The following is a 20,298-nucleotide window of genomic DNA, read 5'->3' on the forward strand; positions in this document are numbered from 1 at the left end:
TGCCCTTTTCAACTACCCTGAATAAATAAACATCAGCAAACTTTGTCAGCACTTTGCTGTTTCCACATCATTCTCAATTTGCTGAACATGATAAGTCCCTGTGCAGACCCTTAGAGAAGACTGCTTGTCACCTCTCTCCATGGCATTGACTGCCTTATGGCTGCTATGTTTCCTTAGGAGTCTTTGGTGGATGACTTGCCACTTGGAAGTGTTAGAAATGCAGAGATATTACCTGTCAATCATACATCCTCCTCCACACACTTGCTGATCCCTCCAGAGAACTAAAAAGAGGTCTGCAGAGGAGGAATTGCCTTTCTGAAACTCTGCCACCAGTTTCCAAGTCTACCTCTCTTTGCCATGTTTGTACCCCCATCCTGCTTGATTCTGGCTGTTTAGCTGGGCACCCTCTTTGGGATGCTTTCCTGATTCACAAAAGAAGAAGGCTGTGAGGCCAAAGAAATGCTGAGCTGAAAGGGTCAGCTTTGGTGTGGGAGGCTCAGGGGTTTGGTTAATCAGGCTCTGAGACTTCCTGCTTCTTGAAGCATATTGTGCTGCTTCTCTCTTCCTACTCCTCAGGTTCATATTGATAGATTTAACCAGTGGACTCCTATATCCTGTACTACAAGGCCATTAATAAGAAAATGAAATAACACGGATGCTCTAAGACAAATGTCAGGGCACTGTCCCTCCAGAGTGACAGTTCACAGAATCATAGAATCATAGAATAGTTAGAGTTGGAAAGGATCTTAAGATAATCTGGTTCTAACCTCCCTGCCGTGAGCAGGGACACCTCACACTAAACCATGTCACCCAAGGCTCTGCCCAACCCGGTCTTGAACATCGTCAGGGATGGAGCATTCACAACTTCCTTGGGCAACCTATTCCAGTGCCTCACCACTCTCACAGTAAAGAGCTTCCTCCTTATATCCAAACTGTTATTACAGCACAGCTTGCGTCAGCTCTCCTGTAGCTCTTGCATTCCGCCTTAGCAGTTCCTGTAATAATTCCTTCTCTGATTGAGCAGTAACCTTCCACAAGATGCTAGCTGGTGTTTATCACAGGTTGTTTCTTCACTTGCTTTTTAAGAAGCCTGTTTTTCTTCCTATGGGAAAACAGTACATTGGCCTGGCTTTGCCTTTGATACACTTCCATTCTCCAGGTTCTGTTTCACTCTGTCTTTCATTAGGCTGTGCTTCCTTATTTGCTTTAAATCTTTAAATGTCATTGAGGTTTGGCTAACATAGATAGTTTTGCCCAGTTCACTTGGTCTCCCTAATTCATTACGTATGGATGTTAATTTCTTATTATCCACTCTATTGTGTCTTCAATAATTAGAGAATTTTATGGAAAGTATTTGCTACCAAAGGTGAGATTTCACAGAAGACATGGAATTTTTGAGATGGAATTTGTCTGGTTGCTTTTATAAAAAATGCACAAAATCTTTCAGTTCTGCTTCCACTTTGTTTGAGGTAATTTTCATTTTCATACCCTATTCCCATCTTCCCTTTGCCCCCTGTATTAGCATTTTCCTCAATCGGTATTATACTTCTGATTTCAACTAGCTTTAGGTCCTATCTATTCTTGTGGTATTAGAGCTGTTCTGACTTACGTAGCTGGATGTAGGCAATTGTTTAGTTTCTGATACACAGTTGCACTTATCGTAATTCTCAAAAGTTTTTGCATCATCTCTGTGCTTCTTTACTCCTAAAATATTGCTTCCTCTTCAATCTTTCTTGCCAGCTTCTTTGACTAAGTGTGAAATTGTTGATACATAACTCATTATTTTGTACATGCAAGTGCATGTTTGGGTGTACGCTGACTCCTGCCCAGTGCAATACTTTACTATGTGTTAACATGGTCCAGTAATAGGTATGCAGAATTCAGTATTTGGTACATGCCTCATGTTAATTTGTAGAAGTTCAGCCTTGAGTAATACACTTACTCAGCCTTTGGAGTATGTAAACATTTCCCTTCAGTGTAACTCTGTGAGTCTCTGGTGGATGGTGAAATTACACAGAAAATGCGTGGTTTTGCTCTTCCCTCTTAGGCTTAGACTCTACTTAGGTCTTACAGGATGTGAACTGAAATTTCTTCTTGTTTCTTTCATCTGGGTATGATTGAACTTGCAGGAAGGTCAGTGTGCTCTTGACTGAAAGATTTACCTGGAGTTGCAGTAGCAGAAAATGACTTGTCAGTAAAGCTGTCTGCGGTTTCTACTGGGTGTAATAGATGAAGACAACACAGGATTGCTATGGGAGTGCTCCTTCTGCTTCTTGGATAATGCACAGCCAAGCCTGGAGACTCAGCGTGCTGCTTGCTAGGAGTGCAGAGGCTCATGCACAGCTTTCACTTTGAGCTTAAAACACCATCTTTCTGTGGTGGCACGAGCCAGGGAAGGTCACAGCTGATACACAAGCAAAGCACTGTTGTCAGTGACTGCTGCAGAAAGCACTAGACAGGCGTCAAAACATTACAGGGTGGCCTCTGAGATAAGGGCTGCCAGGGACCTGGATAAGATTGCTCTATTTCCTCTTATTCAGGGCTAAAGATATATTATTGTTGTTTTATCCACAATATAAAATCTACTTAGCTGTGTGCAGTCCTTTGTTTCTGTAAGAAAGTAAACAGGGCTTTGTGCCCATGTAGACATATGGTGGGGGAGTGCATTGCATACCTCCCTGGCATGCATGTCCTCCACCTGTCTTGAGTGGTACCTGGACCTTTTACCTGCAAAGACAAAGGTCCCATTGACATTGGCAGAATCCACACTTCATCCCCAAGGACCACATTTGGAAAGGTTCTCTGGGTTTCTGGACCTTTTCCGCACACCTTCTTCATCCTTTTTAAGACTTTTTTTTGCTATTTGCTTTTTTAAAAAATTATTTTATTTTGCTCTAAATCATGGGTGGGTATAGAATTGCTAGAAATATAGAATTGATAGCATAACAATCATTTGCCCTCTGTGCGTGTATGTGTGTATATGTATGTGTACAGTAAGTTACCAGTCCTGACAGTCTAGCAAGCATTGTTACAGCATACTGATCCAGACAGGATCATTTTTGAGCACTGTATAAAACATATTTCCTTCTAGATCTAACACATATGTTGCATTTATTACTATTAAAATAACGAGTTATTAAGACAGTCCAAGAATTTAGGTTAGTTGCTCTCCACCTCTAACTCGGAAAAAAAGACTTTAATTTTTTCCCATCAGATTATGCAAATCAACTGCATGACATCAAACAAGGTGCTGGTTTGACGTCTTTTACCTCAGACTGATTTAATGTACAAAGCAAAATTATTTCATGTAAGCAGTACCCTAGCTGGTACAATGTTTAGACTCAGGCATGAAAAGAACAAGTAGAGAGCAGAACACAGAAAAGTGTCTGACAGTTGGTATCACTTTAATGAATTCAGGGGATTATACAGAATTAAGCCAGGCAGAGGAAATCTTTTCCCACTGCTGCCATAGTGGGTGTGCTCAGTTCTGCTCAGGGGTGATCTGACTGAGTGACACACTAATAATTTTCAAACAAAAAGGTCTAATCTCTTCTGCTGATTTTGCCTAATAATGAAAACCTCTGTGCTTTCTTAGCAGTAACCTTAGGAGCAGAACCTGTTCTCTTCTGTCCATGCTTTACAGATTACAGCCAACCCCCTACTGTTAAACTTAAGAGTTCCTGGCATCCCTGCTAGGGAAATGACAACCTCATATTTCTTAGGTAATTAATGCTTTACTAATAGTTTCCAGCTTCTCCTTGGGTCACTGACTCTTACTCAGTCACCCGTTCTCCTGGGAATGCCATTGACCTCTGTTATTATTGCTTAAATATTCGCAGATTGACTGATTTTCTGTTTTATTTATACGTAATAGTGCACTGACACAAAAACTGTGTAGAGAGGAGATACTAGGGTTGTAAGGTTAAGTATCTGTAGCATAAGGAATGCCAAAATGGCAGTCTTGAGAAGCCTTATTTTGCATATGCATTACAACATTATCTCTAATTACAAGATGATGCATTCTGCTTCTGGCACAGGCCCTCTGCCTTATCAAGTACTGAGAGCAAAGCTGCTTTGTAGCCTCACTGTAGCCGAAGAGCAGATGAGGCTCCTTTATCTTGGAACAGCCTTATTTACATTGTTTTTGGAGGTGTCTAACAAGCATGCCAGGGAAGAGTCCCTTTCCCAGTCAGGTCTCCTGCCTCCCATCTGATGGGGCTCTTACCAGCTTGTCCAAACCCTGCTTCTTCCAGGCCATGCAAGGATCAGCAACGAAGTTCCTTGATGACCCCTGTGTGTGGTGCTTAGCAGCTCTCCCCACCTGCCCAATGCTTGAGTGCCCAGTTCACTGGACGGCAAAGGCAATGCCACATCTCTGAAGGCTGCAGAGAGGCTCTGCTGCATTTGGGACACCCTCTGAAGCTCTGAGCAGCAGAAACACATGCAGCAAGCCTCTGGAGTGTAAGGTGACCCAGCCTGGACAGATTCTGTGGGAATTGCAATGACATTTTAACTGGCTAAGGTTGGTTATCCCTTCCTTGTCCCTGTCTCATACTTGGCTCTGATCCCAAGTGTTTTTTAAGAATGATTCACAAACTTCAAGGGTTTTTCCCCTGACTTCCTTCTTGAACAAATGTAACTGGTTTTGCTGAAAAAATATCAGAAGAATTGTGTGAAACAGATATCCAGAATTGGAGGGCTTCAGCCAGAGCAGTCTGCCTAGGAAAGCTGAAATAGGGAGTGAAACGCTTTAGTTGCATAAGCATGTATGGTTTTTCAGAGGGGGGTTAGTAAGCTAATTAAGCACGCTGGTGTGCTAGTAGTCTTCTATGATGTCTTCTAAGAAGAGGAATGGCAGCTGATAGAATATTGGGATTGCTTTATAAACAGTGGTGATGCATTGTTTCCATTCATATAAGGATTTTTCTAACACCTCATTAATTTATTAAAACCAGATATCAAATCTTGAATAAAATAATGGCAATGATCCCAGAATAATTAACCACAGATGGTGAAGTCTGCTTAATTTAAAAACACACACAGAAATCAGGGTACCATTTATTGTGACTCTTGCTGTCATGTTTGAATGTGCATATTTACTTATTAATGATTTTGGGGCACACTGAAGGGTTGTATCTTCCTGTTATAATTACTATTTGTTTTCAGCAGCTGTTGAAACTTGTTGTTTTGTGATACTGAATACATTATTTTAGATACAGGAAACATTAACTGTGAACCATCTGTTTTGGGATACATTAAGATCTCATTTAAGATAATGTTTGAATAATCACTTTCTCATTTTGAACTCTCCAAAAAGAATTTAGTTTTTAAACCAGTGATGGCTTATGTTAATGTTTTGTGATTTTTTTTCCTTACAGAATCAATAGTGTTTCTTTGTAAAAGAAAAATATTCTGCCACTTTGATGTTTTGCAGACTTTCAACCTTCCCTAAATCATATTTATTCCTCCGGTCCCTCTAACATGAAGCAATACCTTTAGAAGGATTGTGATGTGCAGGTGAATAAGTTTTTTTTAAGTACCCTTATAATCCTAATACTTTAAAGGAAATTTGATAAAGTAGTTATAAAAATGTAATGCATGCTTTTACAGGCCAGATGTTCCCCTTGTTTAAGAGGTATGATAACTCCCAAACTTTTCTTCTCATCCAGGCTTGCTCTTCAACAGATGAAGCCAATGGGAGTTTCTCCATTACTGCAGGGGTAGCACAAATCCAAAGCCCCTGAAAGTCATTTTGTGCAGATATTAGAGCTGGGAGATCTTTATATAGTATGCATGTCCTGTGCAACAGCATGCCTGAACGTACTGATAATATGTAAACTGATGCCTGGTAGGCTTTAAGTACTTCAGAAGGATGTGTGTGTCCTGCAATTCTAAAGGAACCAAGTGGCAAGGAAATTGCAGAGATTACGGCACAACGCACAGGATTAAACTGAAAGTTAACTTTTTAGCCTGTGCAGATCATCTCAGGTTCACTTTGTTGCTAGTAAACAAAACCACAATATGCATTTTTCTTACTCTGAAGTAACACGGAAGCCCTGGCTATGACCAGATTTTAATGGGCCCACTGTCTTGGGCAGATGGGGATAACATCATCGGCTTTGTCCTATGATACTCCTCAGTGGTCAGTACTGGGACTGGCTCTGTTTAACATCTTTGCTGGTGACATGGCCAGTGGGATTGACGAGCCCTCAGCAAGTTTGTAGATGACACCAAGCTGCGTGGTTCGGTTGATACGCTGAAGGGAAGGGGCTATTCAGAAGCACCTTGACATGCTTGAGAGGTGGCCAGTGCCAACCTCATGAAGTTCAACAAAGCCAAGGGCAAGGTCCTACACTTGGGTTGGAGAAATAGCACAAATACCTGGTGGGTGAAGAATGGATTTGTCCTCCTGGCCACAAGGGCGCACTGCTGGCTCACAGTCAACTTATCATCTACTGATGCTCCCAGGTCCTTCTTGTCTGAACTGCTTTCTAGTAGGTCAGCCACCAGCCTGTACTGGTACTTGGGGTTCTTCCTCCCAGGTGCAGTACCCTACACTTGCTCTTGTTGAACCTCATTGGGTTTTTCTCCACCCAATTCTCCAGCCCATCAAGGTCCTGCTGAATGGCAGCAGCTCCTTCAGGTGCGTCAGTCACTTCTGCCAGCTCTGTATCATCAGCAAACTTGCTGAGGGTACATTCTAGCCCTTCATCCAGGTCATTGATGAATAAGTTGAATAAAACCAGACCCAGTATTGATCCCTGGGGAACACCACTGACTACAAGCCTTCAACTGGAATCTCCTTTGCTGATCACAACCCTCTGAAATCTGCCATTCAGCCAGTTCTCAATCCACTGTCCCGTGTCCACTGTCAGAGGGGAGAGCTGAAGCTGCACCACAACTTTTCTTTAAAATGTCAACAAACTCTTCATTAAAACAGTACATTTTCAAGCTGAAAAGATTAAGTAAATTCTCACTGGACTTTTTTATAATGAAATACTATTGAATACATTGTGAATAAACACATTTATTTACATTAGACTTCTGTGAATGAATGTTATGGGAAAAAAAGTTGTCTGTACTTTCCCCTCCGACATCTTTTGATAAATGTAGTTTTGGAATTTAAAACCATATATTCTTCCAGTCAGAAAAACAATGGGGTTTTAGTAAATGAAAGACATAGAACTTTTAGAAGACCCATAGTATACATATTTTAACAAACTGATGCTGGAAATTATGTAGGTGCAAGTTCAAAACATGGAAGATTTACTTAACTCAGAATATAAAGATGAAAGTTTGGCCAACGAATGCAGATATGAAGAAACCTGTGCTACTGCATAGTGATCTAATAGGTATGGGAGACCGTGGCATAGACCCCAGTGTTCCATGACAGGCTGCCTTTAGAAATAAAATTATCAGTCTTTCAGTTACAGATTGTTCAACATTTTGTTCAAAAGTGATCCACAAAATCGTAAGATGTTTTTAAGCTTTGTACATGCAAGCCAAAACTGGAAAGTAGTTATTAACAGGTGCCTTCATATCAGAACACATACAATGCCAAAGAAGTCTCATAGGCCTTTCCATGTCTGTTCAGTCTTCATTGTCTTATTTTTTTCCACTTTTTCTTCCCGCAGGTTTTCTGTGAGATTTTTGAAAAGAGTAATTTTCTTAAGACTGTTATTTAGTTATTCAGTTCAATTGTTACACCTGAACATTTTCTGTAAGTGGAAAAAGATTTTGTCTTTGCAGTGAGGGTTAATTGTATGCAATTTTCTCTGTCTTGCCCTTATAATGTATACTGCTTAGGAAAGTCTCTTTTTGGAGAATGAAGAGACTTTTTAACCATCAGACAAGACAACCCCTCTCCAACTGAACATAATCTTGGAACAAACAAAAATAAAAGGGTAGTATTTTCCAGATAAAACAAGTTGCCAAAGCTTGGAAAAGCTGTCAGTTTGTCTGTTTTCTTTTCTTTTTAATGAGCTCACTCTTAACTGGTGCCTTTTCTGTACCCCTCATCCTTCTGCAAGCATGGACCTGAGCTGCATTGGCTCTTACTATGCTGCTATGTCTGTGCTTCTCGGTTTAGTACCCTCATTAAGGATAGCTAGAAAATGCATCCTGCAAAGGCTACCCAAAGCCTCTCTGATTTTTAGAATCAGTTCAGTTATTCATAAAGCAGATTCAGGTTTGTAAAAGTGTTTCAGGCAGTTAGGAGTCCCGAAAGAGATCTCCCTGTGTCTAGAGACCCCAGGCTACTCAAAAGCAAGTGAGAACATCACTCTGTAATTTCTGGGTTTTAAGCATCTATCACTAACATTACTCAAAATAGGTTACTAAGCAAGATGAATTTTTACTTTAACCTCATGCTCATGCCAACATTTGGTGCAGTTCAATGTTATGCAGTGGGAGCAGCATTTTAGCTTTTCTTCCTCTGCTGTGCTGATCCTGTTTTGCTTTTGATTCTTAGCATAATTTGGTGAAAACTAAACCTTTGTTGTTCTGGCTATCTGTGACACACAAGCTTTGAAGTCACTTCTAAAGCTCTAATTAGTCTTTCACATTGCTTTTGAACTTCCAGTGTGATGTCAGAATTTTCCAATTGTGTATAAGACCTATTTTGGAAACACTGGGCTGGGGTCAGGAGGAGTTGCAAATGTTCAGCACCATGAAAAAACTGCACATTTTGTAAGCAGTAAATAAGGATTAATGAGGTAGGCACCCAGCAAAATGGTGGGATTCCCACTGCATGCATCTTGATGCTATTGAAATAAGTTTGTGGAAAAGGTACTCAAATACCTTTAAAGGATTTATCAGAAGTTACGCTGAGAAATCAGGTGACCTGCTCAAGCCTATAAGGAAAGTCTGAGGAAATCTCAGAAATAGATCCTATGCCATCTGACAGTTGGATGCTGTTCCTTGAAAATGGGAGTATCCCTCTCCCTTCCCATTATGTGAAATCTCAGGGAAGCTCACCTTACAGTCTGGATGAGTAAAGCCTCAAAAAAAATGCTTTTGAAACCATAAGATGATAGGAATCCACACTTCACCAGCTGATGTGGTTCTTCTTAATCCTCAAGGTAGTTGATACAGGTAGTTGATACTTCATATACAAGTGCCCTCTCTTCCAAAGAATACTTCACTTTCAAGGAATGCTGTAAGCAAAATGATTTCTGTTTGTTTTTTTTTTTGTTTTAGATAAGTCTTGGAAGTTTTGAACTTGTGTATTTTATGTCTAAGCCCTGATCTTCCCTTCGGGTTAATGCTTCTCATCTGTGTTTCAGAAATCAAGGGACAGCTTAGTCTAACCATAGAGGAGTGCAGTTTTTTTTGCTTAAAAAGTGATAGACAAATCTACACATATATACATGCACTTGGGTGTATGCTAAGTCCTTATGTTGTGTCATTAATGGCCTGCTGTCTGAGATGTAGAGCTTTGCAGTCTCTTAAACCCATAATTTGGTGCTCTGTAAGACTGTCCTAATGACCAGCCTTTCACAGTTAGGTGTTACCTTTTGACAGGTTTCCACTGAGGTGCTAAATCACACTGAAGGAAGCCCCTTTTGCACGGAAAAGGTTTACTACAGCCAGTAAAATGTGCAAGACTCTGCTTAGACAAAAACTCTCTAACAGATAAAGAGGCACCAGAAACAACATAGATGTTTTCAAGACTTACTTACATTTTAATGGGTATGTAAGGAAGTAATGGCTGTTATGTAGTGTTTTACAACAGCTTTTGTGTGATGATAACGAGATCATCTTAAGACTTCACATGCAATATTTTCAATTCTTCACGAACTAGACCAGAAGATGGACCTGAACACTATTTTACACTTCTGCTGCTAAATTCTGAACTTCGAAGTGTATGTGCTTATTTGCCTTTCGTTTCAGATTTGTTTTAAATAATAAAAAAAAAATTGATCTCTATTCCCCTCATATGTTAGGGAAACTTTAGATGAACTATTTTTTTTCTTCACAAAGGATCTGTGTGATGCTGTATTTCTGGCAAAAGTCTCAGAAGTAATGGTCCTTTTTTTAACCAGTAGTCATAAAGGCATTAAAACTGATCTGGTTTATAGTCCATGTTTTCTAAAAGGTAAAGCAAAGATAAAGATAGGAGTATGGTTCTAAAAGTTGAACCAGAAAGATGAGTTTTGTTAGAAAAAAAAAACTAAAAAAAGGCTAAGCTTATTTTTTTATCTGAGATACCAAAATTTATGGCTGAGTAAAGTCTGAATTTCTCACTTTGGTTCTCTCATCCCTATAATAAAGAAACATGAATGATGGCAATCTGTAAAAATCTTTGATGAAAGTGTGTGTCTTCTGAAAACTGAATGAAGGATAATTGGTTCTAAGTTGTTAAGGTAGCACTTTGGATCAGGCGTTCCACTTTTGGACAACTCTAAAACCATATGAAGAACATCTTTCTTTCCAGCATGGAGGCAATCACTGGAAGTGTTTGGCTGAAGGAAAGTCATGGTCATTGGTTCAATGCACAAGCAGGGTGAAAAGCAGGGCTGCAAGAGACTTGTGTGTGCAAAGAGGAGTGAAAGGCAGGAGTGTGAGTGGGAAGATGCTGGAGGGGACCATGAGAGTGGGAGTGAGAAGCTGAGCAAGATAAGAGAGAGATGGTGGGGAGAACTGGAAATCAAAAGACCTGTCTGGGGGAAGACTGGAAGGTGAGGACCACAGGGACATTGTGCCATAATGGCATTTCTGGGACATCTCTGTCCAGCTGCATTATGCTGCTTTCCAGGGTGGCTGGCATGTCTGCCATAGAAGCTTTTGTCAGTGAAAGTTAGAACTGTGAAAAGCCATGCAGAGAGAGATGATGCCTGCCCTGCTTGCCACCAAAGCCATCTGCAGAGTGGTCTGTCCCACCCTATTTGTTTGGTAGCTGAGTGGGACAAGCAGAATGAAAACACCAGCCTGCAGAAGTGACAAAGCCTAGAGTATGGAGACAACCATGAAACAGTTGAGATTTTGAAACTAAGGGCTTTTGGAGAACAGTATCTGCTCCAACTTGGAATGTTAAAATAAATATTTATAAATTAATTTCCATTACGACAGAGAAGAGGCAGTAGGCTGAATGCTTTGGATATAAAGCTTGCAAACAGCCTGTTAACCGGCAGTTAGTTCTTGCCATGTGATTTTTTCCTAATATAATATGTTTTCTTGAAAAATATTTAATCGTTTTCACTTGGCAGTAGTATTTGAAGATAGCAGAGAAAATGCAGAGGTGCCAAGTTACTCACTGCTCTGATCTTGCAGTACAGAGGTTGTATTATTAATTACAAAACAACTGATTCATTCAGAGATGCTTGTTGTTTGGAATATGATGCACCATATGTTCAGTGATTCAGTTTCTATCATATCCACTGCCCTGCGTCAGATGCTGTATTTAGTTTGTTAAAATCTTGCATCCTGCTTCCACTTCATCAGATATTTTTTTTGTTGCTTGTCTGATAAAATATTCAAAGTAGTGTTTTGGAGGCAGCTGTAAGCCAAATTGCTAAGAGCAAGAATAAGACCTGACCTCCCATAGAGACACCATCCCCAGGATTTTCATTCAGCATGAACGATCTGGCTTTTGTGTGGTTAAAAACTTTACTGATCCAGCTGCCACTGGAGTCAGCAGGAGACTTTTCCAAAGAGGGTTGCAGAGGGCCCTTCACTCTTTTATGTATTGGTCTTCATAATGGAGGATTTCACCCTTCAAGCCAGAAATGAGCACAGCACTTTGATTTTGACTAAGCAAACCCATAACGTGAAGGGCTGTTGATTTCAAGACTGTTCTGCTTGATCCATCTTTTGTCTGGAACTATCAATCTGTAAAAGTAGTCTTTTAAAAAAACTTAATTTGAAATAACTTCTCTTCATAGCCTGAGCTTGGCTGTTGTACCTGTGTGATTGTGTGAGGGCTGTGCTGGGCTGGCACAAGGCTGACCATGCATTCCAGGTCTCCAGATGCCAGGAGAGAACTTCTGCTGCTTCTCTCCTGCTAAAATATATGTGGTAAAATACATCAGCCATTTGGTACTTGGGGCAACAAATTCATTACTCCCCCCCCATTAAAATAATATTTCCAATCAATGATTATTAATTACAGCTCATTTTTTAAAGATCCATTACACATGATCGCAGTTTGCAGCATTTTGCTCAAGTAGGAGGTGTTATAACTTATTGCTGGCCAGGACATTCACAACACAAAGTGCTGCCTTTTTATTAAATGTGCCACCCATGTACTTATGGCCAATATCTTTCTGGTTTTTAGTTAGTCATCCCTAACTTTAGTGATGGTATTTAAATGTCAGTACTGTTTGTTTTTACTGGAAAATGCTGGCTGTTTATCCTCTTTGGTTGGACTCACAGGTATCAGAGTCAGAAACACATTACTGATTTGTTTTTTTCCCTGTTGCCCAAGGCAACTGCAGGAAGAGATAACATCCCATAACAGCACTAACTTTTATGCTGTGACATTCTGCTCCTAGCTGACATGAGAGAGTTTATTACGATGAACAGACAGATGGATGTACAAGGAGGCAAGTGTGCTTGGTCAAAGCCAGACATCAAATGGTATTGGAAAGGATTTTTGCATGGGGTTTGGAAGTTATACACCCTATTTCTACTGCTGGCCCATCAAAAGCAAACCCCTAAGAGGGTTCAGAAAATACCCTGTGGCCTGTGTGCAGGTGTCTACTGTTGAACTGGCTTGACAGTGTACTGTCCTTAGCTGTCTTCCCTGCCCCATGCAAGATGCTGGGACATGCATGCTGTGCTGCTGCCAGCAGTCAGAGAGAAGTTCAAGCTGTTGCACTCTGGTAACACGGGGTGGGGATAGTTTGGAGCTGCCTGATAGCATCTCTCTCCCTGCCCCTACCACAAATGTAATAAACTCAGGAAAGCCTGCAGACATCATAGAGGTGGATGGTATCTAAAATGGCGTGTGAAGAAATATGGCACATCGCATGTCCTGAAGGACTTGAAGAGTAAGCAGTAGGTTAGAGTTGGCCCATGCAATGTTATTTTGTGCCAGCAGCCATGAATCAACAACTAGCAAGACCAAAGGCTCGTCTGTGCCATCCATGTGGCTCTCTGGTGAATTGTGTCCCAACAGACCACAGAGTGGTTAAGTAAAACATTTGTTAAAATAGTGTTTTCTTAAGTGTGGTTATACAGAATGTTGTATTTTCAGAACTGCACTTTGTTTAATAGTGGTTTTGAGCACAGCAATTTGGCATATGGCTTTGAGCTAGGAATGCCGTCACATGAAACATTAGGCTCTCAAGTTCACTGCAGCCCACTACACTCAGAGCTATGAAGCTGTTTCATTATAATCCTTCTTACAGCAGCTCCATTCAGCTGTTTGAAGTCTGGGATTAAATTCTGCTATATAAACTTTTTAGCCTAAGGGCAGGGTTTTCTTTCTTCAAAAGGAAGAATAAGGGTAGTAGTATTTTAATGAGCCACGTTTGTTCCTGATGTAATTTGATGTCAGTGGGATTGGACTAAGCTTGTCTATAGCATAAAGATGCAAGAAAAGTGATACTTGAGGCAGCTTTCATACTTGATTTCTATAAAAAAAAGTGAGCCTGTATTTGGACTGATCCTGGGTGGTGTTATTTACTGCTTAAATGCAAGTTTAACTGCCAGGGAGTTGGGCTGGTGTCTGGATGTAGTTGTGGAGGAGTGGAAGGTGCCAGCAGCATGTGTGAATTAGAGTGGAAACAGAGCAGATAAATGCATGTGTAGGTGCATATAGTCCATACAGGAAGTAAAGTTGAACCCTAGAGATCTCAGACGAGGAGATGACAATACTGGAAGTTTCAATTTACCTTTGTTTCTTTGCGTAGGACATAACTCATCAGCACTTTGTTCCTGTTGCAGTGTGACTTTCTAGTATACCATGGCTCCTTGGGACTTAAGGGTGATGGTGGTGTCCTGTCTTTGCATGCTCCTACACAAAGAGCTGAAAGCATCAGGTTTGTGCAACTTGATTCCTTTCCCCCCACATCTGTCCTAGGTTAACCCTGGCAGGAGAAAGGACTTGCTGTTTTATGGGGTTGCTGCACAGGCTGGTCCTGAAGAAGAGGGACTGATGGCCCCTCTTAGTGTTATCCCATAGCTCATGTCAGTTCTTCTGCAGAGCCAAGCGCATAGCTCCCTCTGCAAGACTGTGGCTTGTGTATGCGCCCCAGGCAGGGCATTTAGATTTGCTTCTAAAACCTGGCTCAAAACTCAGCTTCAACTCACTCAGCACCTCCACTATCAGGTGGAGGTTAAATACTTGGTAGCACCATGAGCTCAGGCTGTACCCATACTGGATCTTAAGGATCTTAAGCTTCCCACAAGACCAGGGTTATTGTCCTCAATGGAGCTGAAAAGGAAGTGCACTGTGTTGACTGCTTTGGCTCTGATTTAATTTTACTGAGCCCTTTCCTACCATCCAAATATGAGGCCATCTCTGTGAAAACAAATATGCACAACACTAATGAAAAATGTATTTTTCCTGGACAGCTTGACAGAAATTCTTAGGGTGTTTTTGATCTTCTGTTTTTTCTTATAATTGAAGCCAAAATTATCATTAAAAAAACCCCCCAAAAAACCCCAACAAATCCAAAGGGAATAAAACCCCCCTAGAACACACAGGGAACTCAGTTAAGACTTAATTAATGGGCTAGCACAAGCAATAAATTTCATTCAGTATCTTCAGATCTCAGGCCCGCAAGTGTTTCACTCTTTGAGAGGTGGTGGGTGCCTGCAGCCGCATCCCTTTGGTTCACATTTCTTCAGCTGGCCACTGGCAGAAGACCCTGTCCACGAGCCAGACTGGCAACACAGCCTGCACTGAGGTGCGGTGCTGTTCCACTTCCCACAGCTTGGAGGGCACGGTGTGGATTTCACATGTTTCATTTTCTGTTCAGTTACTCAAATTCATGGCTAGTCAGAAGTTCAAGGTATTATTATTTCATGACGCTAATCATCATACTTACATATTAGATCTAAGGAGCTAACACTGGAAGGGTGGTAAAAAAGGTCACCTTCTTTCTTATCTGTTTTTGCTTCCTTTTGAAGTTACTAGGAACTTTGTCACTGTGTCACAGAGGGAATAGGAATAGTTTAAGATCAGATAAAACTGTCTTTCATATAATCAAGGTCTGAGATCTGAAAATATTGGGCAAAGAATGAATATATATGCCAAAGCTGTTTAAATGCACATATACCGCTTACAAGGAAACCCCATGTGTACTTCTTAGAAGGAAAGCACTTATTACACTTATCATTTTCCTTTTTTATCTAATGTCTGTAACTGTAGTTAAAATTATCTTCCTGATAGACTCACTTTGCTGGCTGCAATGGATGTCTTGGGAAAAGAATTTTTCTTCTGTAATACAAACTACTGAAAGGTGGGATTCACATCTTCCCAGCTCTTTGGCACAATTGTCTGCACAGAATTAGTGCCATCAGTTGCAGTGTTTCAACACTTTAAGGGGACAGAAAGATAAGAACAGGCTTTTTAATAGTGTCTTTAGCAGTATGACAAGGAATAATGGTTTTAAATTAAAAGAGGTGGATTCAGACTAGACATAAGGAAAAAACTTGTTAAGAAGAAGGTAGTGAAACACTGGAACAGCCTGCCCAGAGAGGTTGTAGATGCTTCTTATAGATGTTTCCCTGGAAAACAGTCAGGGTGAGGTTGGACAGAGCTCTGAGCAACCTGATCTAGCTGAAGATACCCCTGCTCATCACAGAGAGGGCTAGACTAGATGAGCTTGAAAGGTCCATTCCAACCCAAACTACTCTTTGATTTGATGATAAATCTACAGTGCAGACTTGAACTCTTAAGACTTGCACTTGTATCAGCTGTAAGGAAGTTACAACCCCTTTAATCCTGATGTAGCTGCAGTGATGCATCTCTGTGACAGCAGAGAGCAGTCAGACAGGCTCCTGCTCTTCAATGATATGATATATCCACATCTCAGCTCCTGTAGCTGTAATTTTGTGTGTAAAACCTCTTGCTTGCAATTACATTATTAGACTGCTGCAATTTCTCACTGTAGACCAAGGTGGTACCTGTGACATGAAGTATGTTAAAGACCAGTCACTCTTCTGGAATGAATAAACGTTAACTGCTTCCAGAGAGAGGTTCTGTACAATAGAGGCTGTAGCTGGCTCCTTATGAAGGGAGGGTGTGGAAATAAAATAAAACATGGAAATGAATGAGTTTACGTTTACTTACAATTGAAAACCCCCAAACCCGACATTTACATTTTAATTAAGTTTCTCAGAGTATCTAATCTGTACATATTGAACAATACAAAAGGTGGTTACAGAGGAATGAAAGTCTCTCTGTGGTAGGAAGGGAATAAACCCGTTTTTCACCCTTGGCTTTCCAGACAATACCTGCACAGTTTCCTGTTTTGTATTCTGTTGGCAAACAGTCAGCCTATTCATCTGTCAAAAAAAAGAGAAAGGGAATGTAACACTAGAACCAGCTTTAGCACTAGCTGGTAAATACAGACCACCCCGAAAGATATAACACCCCCAGACTTTGGGAAAGACAGTAATCAGGTTCAGCTTAGACTCATTTTTGCTTAGTACTGTTCTTAACTGCCACATCATAGAATTCTGCATATTTGTTTCCTGTATTTCTGGTTTCAGTTCTTTCTATTATCAGGCCCTTTTAAATTTGAATTTTATTACAATGTATCACAGCAGCACCATTTGCTTGATGACAGATTTTTTTAAAATCACTTAAGGGTTTTTTTTTTTTTTTTTTCTGATCAAAGAGCTACACAGGAAACCAGATAAACTGTCAGAGGCTCCTTCCCCCGGAGCCAGTAGCATATTCATATTTTTCCTATTCGCATTTGCTGTCATCAGCCACAATTCTGTTTCAGATCAAGGGAAAGGGAGCCTTATTTTTATGTGGGAGGGTAGGATTGAACACAGCAAACTTAAAACGGGTACCATTTGTCTAGCTTTAAGTCATTCCGGTTTTAAAAATCCTTTAAAGCTTTTAGGTTTTTTTTGCATGACCAGAAAATGTTCAGTTCATCTCCATGTTCAAAGTGATGAACCTTGGAAGAAGCAAATTATCATGTGTTGTTAATTCTCTACAAACAATCTTATTTCTAGCAGTCAGCTGGCTTGAATTAAGGCATTATTAAGCTTTCATGTCTAGAGAATGTTATATACACTTCTTTGAAAGTGTAGAATAAATCCAGCATTTTTTTTTCTTGAATATAAATGCCTTTTCTGTATGTCTGCATGTGATTGCTCTTTTAGATATAAAATGATTAAAAAAGGGAAAAGTCTGGGGGAGCCTGGTCAGTCATACCAGTCTTTACTCACCCTTCACAACCTTGTGATAGGCACACAAAGCAGCTTCTGGGGCAGGTATTTGCACTGCTCTGTGTGTGTATTACCAGACCACCACCAGTCTGAAGCCTCTTGCAGCAGGGTGACTGCTGGGGTGGGATTTACAGGCCCCTTGTCTCCCAGCTCTGGCTTCAAAGGATCACCTTTATTTCAGGGAATAAATGTTCGTAGCAGTGGGTGTTGACTCTGGTGACTGGTTTGGGTAAGGGATTTTGCAAATGTAGAACTGAAACGAAACCCTGCCTGTTTTCCTTACGCTTGGTAAAAATGCCCCAGGAATCATGCACTGCATTCTAATGCCAAATGTTAAAATACATCCAAGATGTGAAAGGTAAAGAAGGAGGACTTTATTGTTTATTAGATGTACATTTGTTAGACCAATGCATATGCACATGAAGCTGTTGTTATACGGTGATTGAGAGAGGCCTCATTCTTCATCACTGCTCTAGAGCAAGCAGAATGGGATTATCTGTGACAAAATGAAATGTTTTGTCTGTGCCAAAACAACTTACAAAAAGTTGGAGCTGCCTTTGGTGTGTTGGCACAGACCATAAAACACAAATGGTTCTCACAACCTGGTCCTCTGGGTTAATGGTGTTGTGGAAGCAAAGCTATATCAGGTACCTCTGCTAAGCCAACATTTTCTTCTGTTGTCATTAATACAGTACCACAACATCTGTTATTGCCTTTGGGGAAAACAGAGATGGAAAAAGACTGTGCTGTCACAGCAAATACACTCTTGGTTACTGCTCTGGCTGCAAGGGGGATTGTAGTGCTTCCATTGACTCTGCTTGCCTCAGATTTGGGCTCAAGTGGCAGTGCAGCAGGTACTTGGACCTCTACATGGCAGTGCACCCCTAGTGCTGTGTCTGCAAAAGAGCCTTGCCTGGCTTTTCCACACATCTCTGCTCTGCATGAACACCTCATCATTGGTTCATTACAGGCAGGCAGAGCAAGAAGGTGAATGTGCCCCCTGAGGTATTCCTCCTCAAAATTGTTGTGGTCCCTAGTGCCTGAATAGAAGATCATAGGACCACAGGAACACAGAATCGCTAGGGCTGGAAGTGACCTCTGGGGATTATCTGGTCCTCTCTGCCATGGCACAGCAACCTTGAGCTAGTTACACAGGAGCGTGTCCAGGTGGGTTTTGAACGTTCTCCAGAGAGAGGGACTCCACAACCCCCCTGGGCAGCCTGTTCCAGTGCTCTGGCACCCTCATCATAGAGGAGTTCTTCTTCATGTTGAGGTGAAATTTCTTGTGTTGTATTTTATGGTCAATGCTCCTCTCAACTAACACAAATAGAGTTCACTATTTCACTTTTCTGTCTGTCTTAAAACCCTGGAAATATTTTTGGAGCTTTATAGTAAGTGACAGCAATTTCTATAAGCAGCTCCCATAGGAAGCCTCATTTCAAACCCTGGAAGGCATAGGCCAGGTTTTCCCCCAGAGGTCTAAAACTGAAAACCCCAGAAGCTGTGTGCAACCTTGTTAAAATTAATCCTAGTTATTTTCAAGCTGACTTTAGCTTAACCTCCATCATGATGATCCTGTTATGAGTCAGTCAAGGGATTTAAAATTAAAGGAAAAAAGTAAAACTTGTATTTTTTTTTTTTAATTAATAATGAACTGGTATCCAAGTACTCCTGTAAGTACCTCCAAGTACTCCTATTGTGCAACACCTAAGGAGGCAGAGGAGGAGGCTGGATAGCAGGAGACAAAAGCAGAACTTAGAGACACTGAGGTACATCAGCGTTGTTTCATATCTAATAAGCCATGCTGTATACAAGGTGGTTTTGAAAGTCCCTGGGAACATGGTGTAGGCTTTGTGAATTGGGCTTGCAGGGCACCACGAGAAGTTGTGTGAAGAGTAATGGCCACATTTCTGCCAAGACTCCTCTTCTGCTTCCAGGATTGGGCTGGTCCTGGAAACAGATAGTCATGTTTGTGCAGGGCTGAGCTTGAGCCTGGCCGAGTACATGCGGCCTCTGAAGAGATCTAGATCATTCCAGACACTAATGTCCTTCTTCATGTGCCAATATGAGGTACTGGAAAACTAATTCAACATTTTTGGGTGCTATGCATATAATGAGGTAAAAGAGGAGCAAGAAGAACCCTCTGATCTCTGGATTGTTCCACCATATATTTAGCTTCACAAGATACTTGTAAATTTAAACAGAATAAAGCAGAGCTTGTGCCCCATTGCTCTGAAGGGCTGGGGGAACAATCCTTCGGGAGATAAGGGTTATTTCCCAACTCAGCTGACATAAATGAGCTCAAAAAAGCTGTCCTGCTTTGGTTAAATTCTTTACTCTCATCTCTGTTTTGGGGGAAAATCCTAATTTATAAAGCTTCAGACTGCAGTAGAATGAAATTTGATTTCAGCTCCTCTTTTATTCCAAGCCATCTGCATCACTCTACTCGTTTGTCTTTCAATGTTCTTAATGTGAAAAGTAGCTGAACAACAAACATGTTCTTACTGCTCTTAGTAGCAGTTACACTAGGGGGTTTAGACTAACCATTGTCCTAACCTCATGCCATAACTAGCAAGGGCTATTTTGCTATAGCAAAAATAATTTGTTGGCTTCCCTCTCTTCCTCTATGCTGAACGGATTCTGACTGTTTATTCCTACAAGTGGATTTCCTGGTTAGGTTTCAGGAGTCTAATGATTCCTAATCAGAAAGGTCAATTTTACATCAGTGGTAGGATTTGCTCATGGTGAATCTATTCAATGGTGGTTAATATTTTTGTCATTGTTTTGTTACTTGAGGCTCAAGTCATAGGCTTGAGATGAATCACAAAACTGCTATAGCCTGGGGACTGTTAGGCAGTTAGGAAAGAAAACTGGAGTAGTATGACATGAATGAGCACACAGGGTGATGGTGAGACATTCCAAGGTATTCATCTGGGCTCTACC

The sequence above is a fragment of the Melopsittacus undulatus genome, chromosome Z (genome assembly GCF_012275295.1).
Source record: "Melopsittacus undulatus isolate bMelUnd1 chromosome Z, bMelUnd1.mat.Z, whole genome shotgun sequence".
NCBI classification, from domain to species: Eukaryota; Metazoa; Chordata; class Aves; order Psittaciformes; family Psittaculidae; genus Melopsittacus; species Melopsittacus undulatus.